Below are 9,446 nucleotides of genomic sequence, written 5' to 3'. Positions count from 1 at the left end.
AAAACAAGTAAATAAATACTAGAGTACAGAAAGGACAAAACTAACGGATTAATGTATATTTTATTAAAAAATGTTTGTATTTATTTTTGAGACAGAGCAAGACAGAGCATTGAGCAGGGGAGGGGCAGAGAGAGAGGGAGACACAGAATCTGAAGCAGGCTCCAGGCTCCGAGCTGTCAGCACAGAGCCTGACGTGGGGCTCGAACTCTCAACCACGAGACCATGACCTGAGCCAAAGTCAGACACTCATCCAACTGAGCCACCCAGGCGCCCCAATGTATATTTTAATAATAATATTATATTGATGTATATTTTTGAAATGGGGGAATTCATCTACACATTGGTCTATGAAGTAATCAACAGTAACATTACAGTTTTTCTTCTAGGGAAATAAACCCGTAATGAGGTATAGTCTCATTCTATGTTTGGAATTCCTGTGAAAACTAGTAGGTATCTTACTTGAATAAGAGAAAAAGATTTATGCCCTCTGCACTATAACAATTTCGTGAATAATATAGCATATTGACCTAGTAGTTCAATACCAGAATATAGAAGATAACAGTATAAGAAAAGCAGTTCAGCTGCTCTATTAGAATCATGTTAGTTAGAGACTTGATGCTTCAGAGGGATGTTCTTGCTTACTGAAATTGGGATCCAATAATATTCATCTCTATTAAATAGTTGTAGGGCTCACTCCGGCAGCACATATACTAAAATTGGAATGATACAGAGAAGATTAGCATGCCCTCTGCGCAAGGATAACATGCAAATTCGAGAAGCGTTCCATATTTTTGAGATCTTTATGTAAAAGAAAAACCTATAACTTATTTTTGGAAAGCTAGATGAACAATCTTTTGGAATACTTGTGTTAATTCTTTTCCTGGATAAAACACATACCAAGCATTTATTGATCAACTCATTAATTAGGTTTTCTATTATTTAATTTTTTCCATCAATTAAAATCTTTTTTTCCACCTGCTGGAGAAGTGTGAAAGCTAATATTTGATCCTGGGCTTGGCGATGTGTGCAGTGAAAATTGTTGGAAAAATAATTTAGAACCCATGATAGCTGAATGGGTAAAGAGACTATTTCAGTCTTTTCTATGGAAAGGTATGAATAGACTCACTCAGCTTCAGTCTTAAGTAGATTTTCCTGGAGAAATGGGAGTGTTAAATTCTCTTGTTTTTTTTTTCCTAGAGCATACTATTGAATTTATATTTTAAAACAATTTAATACCTGCTTGCTTTCCAGATAACCTGGTGGAAAGCAAAAGCCACAGCTGTTAAGATGTTTGATGGATTCTCCTAACAAGACATTCAAGGTGTGACTCACTGATGCTAATTTGTTTCGGTACAATTTTTTGTGCCCTCTGGCACTGGAGATTTCACGTTGCTACATCCTACCACCCTGGGTGATGAAATAGCATTTCTGTTTTGTTTTTCGCCAACCCCAGAAAAAGGAAAGCTTGCGCAGGATTAAAAAAGCCTTAAAGGGGCGCCTGGGTGGCTCGGTCCGTTAGGCTTCGGACTTCGGCTCAGGTCACGATCTCATGGTCCGTGAGTTCGAGCCCCGCTTCGGGCTCGGTGCTGACAGCTCGGAGCCTGGAGCCTGTTTCGGATTCTGTGTCTCCCTCTCTCTCTGCCCCGCCCCTGCTCATACTCCGTCTCTCTCTGTCTCAAAAATAAATAAACGTTAAAAAAAATAAAAAAAAAAAGCCTTAAAGTTGAAAAAGATGTAGGGGGGGGCGGTGCCTGGGTGGCTCAGTTGGTTAAGCATCTGATTCTACGTTTCGGCTCAGGTCACGATCTCATGTTTCATGAGTTCAAGCCCCACGTTGGGCTCCACGCTGACAGTGCAGAGCCTGCTTGAGATTGTCTCTCTTCCTCTCTCTCTGCCCCTCCCCTGCTCACTCTCTCTGTCCCTCTCAAAAATGAATAAATAAACTTAAAAAAAAAAAAGTTGAAAGAGATGGGAGATAAAATTAAAGCTTTGGTTTGGTGATACTAGTCAAAAGTCTACCCAGAAGTTCTTTTTTTTTTTTTTTTTTAATCACTTAACTGAAGGCAGGCGATGGTTGTTATTTTACTCTGTCTCTTCCTCAGAGAACAAGTTGGGGAAACCCAGTTCCCCTGTTAGAAGACTTCATGTAATGGGGCGCCTGGGTGGCTCAGTCGGTTAAATGTCCTGCTTGGGCTCAGCTCATGATCTCAGGGTTCGTGAGTTTGAGCCCCACATCGGGCTTGTGCCTCTCGGCACAGAGCCCGCTTCAGATCCTCTGTCCCTCTTCCGCTCTTGCTCTCTCTCTCTCTCTCTCAAAAATGAACATTTAAAAAAATTCTATAAAAAAAGAGAAGGCTTCATGTAGAAATGTGGGGATCCTAAGAATCCTGAGAAAGTGATTCCCGTGGTGGTCGAGGCATTCTACAGCATTTCACTCAAGAAGCAGAGACCTGGTGTGACCCGTGTGTGAGAGTGAGCTTCAGCAATTCTGTAAAAATACTTTATGCTGCCACAGACATCTGAAATTGTAAAATGGCATCCCATGAAGCCTCCCATCGCCACGAGCAGGCAGCACAGAACGGCTTGCTGCCCCTCCAGAGCCCTGCTGCAGAGCCCCCTGATCAGAAACCATTGCTTCCAATCTCCATAACTCAGAAACCTCAAGTGGCACCAGAAACATGAAAGGATGCCATCAGGATTAAAAAAGAAACATCCCAAACTTCATTTGTGTGCACTGACTGCAGTAAAGCTTTCAGGGACAGCTATCATCCGAGGCACCACGAGTCCTGCCACACAGGGATCAAGCTGGTGTCCCGGTCAAAGAAAACTCCCACTACATGGTTCCCCTCATCTCCACCATCACTGGGGACAGCAGCAGAACTTCGTTGGTCTCTACCATTGCTGGCATCCTATCAACAGTCACTGCGTCTTCCTCGGGCACCAACCTCAGCGGCAGTGCCAGGAGCACAGCTATGGCCGTGGCCCCGGCCGTCAAGAAACCCAGTAAGCCTGCCAAGAACCATGCCTGCCAGATGTGTGGGAAGGCCTTCCGGGATGTGTACCACCTCAACCGGCACAGGCTCTTCCATTCGGACCAAAAGCCCTTCGAGTGTCCTGTTTGCAATCAGCGCTTCAAGAGAAAGGGCCGATGACTTCTCATGTGAGGTCTCATGAAGGAGGCAGCACCAAACCCCATACTGGCAGTGTCTGTGGGAAAGGCTTCTCGAGACGTGCCCTGTTGCCTTGGCCACCAAAGACAGACTGCGGACACACACGGGGCGCCACGAAGGCAAGGTACGGTGTAACGTCTGTGGGAAGCTTCTGAGTGCAGCATACATCACCAGCCACTTAAAGACACACGGGCAGAGCCAAGGTATCAGCTGTAATACATGTGAACAAGGCATCAGTAGAACATGCATGCATGAGTGGAGACTGGCAGCCAGAAGCAGCAGCAGCGGCAACAACAACATGTGATAGATGACCGGGGAAGCAGGTGGGGACACTGAAACTGGGGGAAGAAGCTGTCAAAGCAAGCAAGCAAGAAGCTGCCAACCCGTCCCTGACCTCCGTGGCTGCTATGACACCTGTGACTCTCACTGCTCCATTCAATGTAATGTCCTGCGTGTCACCTGGGGCGATGTCAAACCCAATCACAGTGGCAGCAGCAACGAGCATGAAGCATCTAGTAAATGTTTCAAGTGCAGTTACCATAACCAGCCCAACGAACAGAGCGCACCCTGTAACTATAACCAGCCCATTATCCATGACCTCTCCTTTAACATTCACTACCCTAGTCAACCTTCTCACCTCTGTCACTGCTCCAGTGAATATAGCCCACCCTGTCACAATCATGTCTCCAGTGAACCTGCCAACACCTGTGACGTTAGCTGGCCCTCTCAATATAGCAGTGAGGCCTGTAGAGGGCATGCCTTTCTTACCCCAAGCCTTACCCACATCACCACCTTGATAGACAGCATTATAAAATTTAAAAAAAGGGGTTAAAGTAAATATTTACCAGCAACTTACTTTTAATTTATTAAAGCAAAGAGTAAACTATGGGGACACCTGGGTGGCTCAGTCGGTTAAGCGTCTGACTTCAGCTCAGGTCATGATCTCACGGTTCCTGAGTTCAAACTCTGCGTTGGGCTCTGTGCTGACAGCTCAGAGCCTGGAGCCTGCTTTGGATTCTGTGTCTCTCGCTCTCTGCCCCTCCCCTGCTTGTGCTCTGTGTCTCTCTCTCTCAAAAATAAATAAACATTAAAAAATTTTTAAAAAGTAAACCATGAAATGGGGATATTTCATTACATTAGTTAATAATAGTGTAGCAGCATTTTTCTCCAATTTGGCTGGGATTATTCAAAGTAGGGTGTGTATGTAATTTATCACTGGACCACTTTAGTTTAATCAGAAATTCCTTTTAGCTGACAGCATTGCTTAAACAGGATAGTAGCTGGCAAGATGAAATGCCAGAATTAAAACCAATCATAAAAAAGCAAAACCCATTTCAAAATTAAAAAAAAAAAGCATTACTGTTTCTAATCCCAAGAAATCATTTTATTCTAAACACTAGCAGAACTATTCTCCCCATACAAGGTGGATGGCTGGATAGCTGATTTTAACCCGAAGTCCTAAATCCAGAAATTTAGAATTTGTGAGAGCTAGTGTAGAATTGTCTGTGTTTATTGTTTTTATGAGTAAACACATGCATTGTCATAAAAAATGCATTTTGGAGAATATTCATTTTACCTTTGAGAATATGTTAATTTCAGGCAGCATTCTTTATGGGAAAGGTGATACCAGCTCTGATATGCAAAGCGTATAATAATTTATGATTCTACTTTCAACACATAATAGAGATCGTGACCTGATATTTGGAGATGTAAATATCACTCAGTATATTAATCCTGATAGAACATAGCATTGTAGTTGACTTAAAAAAAAAAAAACAACAACCAAAATATACAAATTTTGTTTTGGTAAGAAAAGGCCTCAACTGACAGTGGATAAGTCAAGTGTGTGAACAGGCAGACCCCTAACAAACAGAGGCCATGGGACTCTTATTCAGGGGCCAAGAAGTACTTTAGAACAGCCAAAATATATTGCTTTAAATTGGAAGATGCTGGAGGCACCAGGATGTGATATGCCCCTCCCCTCTCTTTCCCAATCAGAACCTGTTGATGCTATGATAGGGAAAGATGTGTTAGTTGCTCACTGCAGTTTATGTCTTATATTAAATTGTATACAGTTTGTATTCTAACCACCAGCTAGGACTAGGTAGTATGCCCCTTCAGAACAAGCAGAATGTATCTTTTTTTTTTTTTAATTTCTCCTTTCATTTCTTAATCAAGTATTGTGCAGATTTGTTCAACTTTGTAAACATGGACATCACTTTTTTTTTTCTTTGAAAAAACACTTGTATCAGCTTGGTGGTGTTTTCAGGGAGGCATTTATCTGTACTCCCTGTAGGAACCCAGGAATGATTCTGCACGTTAAGACAGGTGCTTTTGGGGCGCCTGGGTGGCGCAGTCGGTTAAGCGTCCGACTTCAGCCAGGTCACGATCTCGCGGTCCGGGAGTTCGAGCCCCGCGTCGGGCTCTGGGCTGATGGCTCAGAGCCTGGAGCCTGTTTCCGATTCTGTGTCTCCCTCTCTCTCTGCCCCTCGCCCGTTCATGCTCTGTCTCTCTCTGTCCCAAAAATAAATAAAAAAACGTTGAAAAAAAAATTAAAAAAAAAAAAAAGACAGGTGCTTTTTATTTCTTAGCAGGATGTTTTATCTCTGTATGTAAAGTAGAAACCAAAAGTTAGGGAAACAGATACTCTTTACACCATTATGCCACACATTAATGTTTTTAAAGCATTGTGTTAAAAAAAAAAGTTCCTGGGGCGCCTGGGTGGTGCAGTGGTTAAGCGTCCAACTTCAGCCAGGTCACGATCTCGCGGTCCGTGAGTTCGAGCCCCGCGTCAGGCTCTGGGCTGATGGCTCGGAGCCTGGAGCCTGTTTCCGATTCTGTGTCTCCCTCTCTCTCTGCCCCTCCCCCGTTCATGCTCTGTCTCTCTCTGTCCCAAAAATAAATAAAAAAACGTTGAAAAAAAAATTCCTAAAACCAAGATGCTGTGATTTTTTTTTAAGTTACAATATGTTTTTGGGGTTCCCCCCCCCTTTGTAATCTTGCAGTTAAAGGAAATCAAATTTAGTTGTATTAATCTTGCAGAATGTTGGCAGGACTGACTATCAAATTGGATGATTTCAGTTTATACCCCACTGTGTCAGTTCAAGCATCAAGCACCTTACATCTGAGACAGACTTCCTACATCATGGACAGATATCTGTGTGTCATTATACAAAACAGTTTGAGGGGGTTGAACTACATAGTAAAAAATAAAATAGTACTTAGTGTAAAATAACTTTATAAATTATCTTTTGTACTTTAGGACATTAAGTTGTACAACTTCTGTACATATAAAAGCTTAGGAACATTCTGTTTAGCAGGAAGGCAACACATTCCTACACTTTTAATATATATGTTTTGTTATAATGTCCATGTAAACATGCCCTCTGTTTGTTAATTAAGGATTAATTAATCCTTTTAATTACTGTGTCTCAATAAACAAAATGTAGAGAAAAAATAGTTGCAACATTTTATTAAACCTGTAAGAACAGATACTACACTTTATCTAAGCCAAAAGGCTGAGAAGCAATAGTTGTGGCATTTAAAAGAGGTTGGTTAATGCAAACTCAAATCATTTAAAGGAAAAACCATGCTTTTTTTTTTTACCTCTTTATTCGCATTTTTATATATCTATTTTTCCCATAAAAAGGATCATAACAAAAAAAAGGATCATAACAAGAATATAGAAAGCAATGATTGCAATTATGACGAGGGCCAAATTTTGAATAAATATGCCTGAAAATAAATGAGTATCATAAAGGAAGATACAAGTTTATCTTTTTTAAAAAAGTTTATTTTGAGAGAGAGAGAGACAGAGAGAGAGAGAGAGAGAGAGAGGGAGACAGAATGATCAGGGGAAGGGCAAGAGAGAAGGAGAGAGAGAGAATCCCAAGCAGGCTCACTCTGTCAACGTGGAGCCCGATGTGGGGCTCAAACTCATGAACTGTAAGATCATGACCTGAGCTAAAACCAAGAGTCAGATGCTTAACTGACTGAGCCACCCAGGTACCTAAGATAATATAAATTATCTTAACAGCCTATCACCAATTATAGTTTCTTCAAAGGAAATTGAGTGTGTATGGCCATGGATATGCTCCACTCAGGTCTTCCAGGGAACCTACTGGGGGACACAGTTGGCTGAAAACCTTCACCTGCAGCTTCTATGAGAGCTGTGGCCACCTCCCCCCCCCCCCCCCCCCCGGCTGCTCCCAAACAGTCAGTGCACATGATGGAGGTACTAATGAAGGCCCATCCTTATGAGAAACCACATTACTTTATCAGGGGACTTGCTCAAAGAGTCTCCATCAGCCTGGTGGAGATTTTTTTTAGCTTGCCTTGTAGTCTGAGACTCCTCTACAACTCTCCTTCCTTCCCTTTATCCTTTTCCAGGTGTCAGACATGCATGACATTGTGAAGCCTCTCCCTCCTTACTCACCTGTCTTTCCCCTATCATTCACAGATATTTTCCCCAATATGGCTCTTGAACATCTAACCTTGTCTTTGTGTCTACTTCTCAGGATCCAAATGGACAGAGTGCTTGCCTTCTCATGTCACCCACAAAGGTCTTCCTAAGCCATAAAGATCCCATTTTCAATTTGTGCCAGTGTTTTTTATTTTATTAAAAAGATGTTTATTTATTTATTTTGAGAGAGAGAAAGAGAGCATGCACGCACACACAAATGTGTGCAAGGGACAGGGGGCAGAAAGAGAGAGGAAAGAGAATCCCAAGCAGGCTCCAAGCTATCAATGCAGAGCCCAACGTGGGGCTCAATCCATGAACCACGAGATTATGACCTGAGCCGAAATCAAGAGTTGGACACTTAACCAACCGAGCCACCCAAGCACCCCTATCTTTTTTTTAAAAGTTATTTATTTATTTATTTTGAGAGAGAGACAGCGTGAGTGGAGGAGGGGCAGAGGGAGAGATAGAATCCCAAGCAGGCTCTGCACTGTCAGCACAGAGCCTGATGTGGGGCTCGAACTCACGAACTGTGAGATCATGACCTGAGCTGAGATCAAGAGTTGGTCGTTTATCCAGTCGAGTCACTGGAGTGCCCCAGGCACCCCAATCTTTTTTATTTTAAAATTCCCATCAGTGATCCAATGTAAATATTCATGTTGACCATTTACAGGTCAAAACAAAGTCATTCTTTTTGTCCCCAGCTTTACTGAAGTATAATTGAAAATATAATTGTATAAATTTAAGGTATATAATGTGATTTCATGTACATGTATATTGTAAAATGATTACCACAATAAAGTTAATTAACACATCTGTAACCTCACATATTTGACTTTGTGTGTGGTGAGAACATTTAAGATCTTCTCTTAGCAAATCTCAAGTATTCAATACAGTATTGTTAACTATAGTCATGATATCATACATGAGATTCCCAGAACTTATTCATCTTATAACTGTGAAAGTTTGTACCCTTTGACTGACATCGCCCCATTTCCCCCACTGCCCAGGCCCAGCAACCACCATTCTATTCTCTGTTTCTATGAGCTCAACATTTCTAGGTGGTCCAAAAAGTGAGATCAGATGGCATTTATCTTTCTCTGACTTATTTCGGTTAGCATAATGCCCTCAAGATTAATCCATATTGCTGCAAATGGTGGAACTTCATTTGCTTTTTTATGGCTGAATAATATTCCATTCTGAATATACACTAAATTTTCTTTTCTTTGTTTAAAAATTTTTAATGTTTATTTATTTTTGAGAGTTGGGGAGGGGCAGAAGAGAGAGACCCAAAGCAGGCTCCAGGCTCTAAGCTGTCAGCGCAGAGCTCGACCCAGGGCTCAATCCCATGAACTATGAGATCATGACCTGAGCTGAAGTCAGACGCTTAACAGGCTGAGCCACTCAGGCACCCCCTACACTAAATTTTCTTTAGATAAAGTCACTACATAGAATATAGTACAATATGGAAATGGAATTATAAAATATCTAAACAATATATCAGAAAAAAGTTTTAATCACACGCAAGTATAGACTGTTATTAGCTTACAATATATTGTTGAGTTTTATTGATAGACTCAAGGAATTTTGCCATAATTATGCTATTTTCTATGACTGTTTCCCAAATTTTCAAAATGGTCTGTGCTTACAGTGCTAGTTTGTTAGGGCCTGCCAGAACAAAATACTAGACTTGGTGGCTTAAACACAGAAATATATTTCCTCACAGTTCTGGAGGCTGGAAGTCTAAGATCAAGGTGTTGGTAAGATTGGTTTCATCTGAGGCCTCTCTCCTTGGTTTGTAGATGGCCACCCTCTCC

The 9,446-nt window shown here is 41.7% G+C and overlaps 1 non-coding gene and 2 pseudogenes across 1 annotated transcript; 2 read left to right on the top strand and 1 right to left on the bottom strand.

Moving 5' to 3' along the window:
- Window positions 1–686: 686 nt before the first annotated feature.
- LOC112859113 (U6 spliceosomal RNA) lies at window positions 687–793 on the top strand. The gene has a single exon (XR_003223432.1). It is a non-coding gene; the product is annotated as a U6 spliceosomal RNA (small nuclear RNA).
- A 1,739-nt stretch (window positions 794–2,532) lies between these two features.
- LOC112858945 (vascular endothelial zinc finger 1 pseudogene) lies at window positions 2,533–3,967 on the top strand (annotated as a pseudogene).
- A 2,626-nt stretch (window positions 3,968–6,593) lies between these two features.
- Window positions 6,594–6,700, bottom strand: LOC112859214 (U2 spliceosomal RNA; annotated as a pseudogene).
- Window positions 6,701–9,446: the final 2,746 nt, after the last annotated feature.

This window comes from Puma concolor, chromosome B1, assembly GCF_028749965.1.
Source record: "Puma concolor isolate L17-30 chromosome B1, mPumCon1.1.hap2, whole genome shotgun sequence".
Lineage (NCBI taxonomy): Eukaryota > Metazoa > Chordata > Mammalia > Carnivora > Felidae > Puma > Puma concolor.
The sequence above is the reverse complement of the archived record's forward strand: the minus strand, read 5'-3'. Positions and strand labels throughout refer to the sequence as shown.